The sequence below is a fragment of the Setaria italica genome, chromosome V, assembly GCF_000263155.2.
Source record: "Setaria italica strain Yugu1 chromosome V, Setaria_italica_v2.0, whole genome shotgun sequence".
NCBI classification, from domain to species: domain Eukaryota; kingdom Viridiplantae; phylum Streptophyta; class Magnoliopsida; order Poales; family Poaceae; genus Setaria; species Setaria italica.
This window is the reverse complement of record NC_028454.1, coordinates 43,759,827-43,760,088: the sequence shown is the minus strand read 5'-3', so window position 1 is coordinate 43,760,088 and position 262 is coordinate 43,759,827.

Genomic DNA, 262 nt, shown 5'->3' with positions numbered 1-262 from the left:
CTCTTTTTTTTCCCTGCTGGATCTGGAGTTGTACATCAAAGGGCTCGAATTTCATTCCTCTGTTCAGGACAACCACTATAATCAACTGGAAGCAAGTTGCGATGTTCATTTGATAAAAGGTCCTTGTAAAGCGACTTTCGACCCGTATCTGTCGTAACAAAAGCGGCTGGTAGCTGGGTATGTTTTCATTACAACAAGATGGGGGTCCAAAAAAAGAAATCGAGCAACACGAAAAAATGGGGGCCGGGGGGGGGGGGGGGGG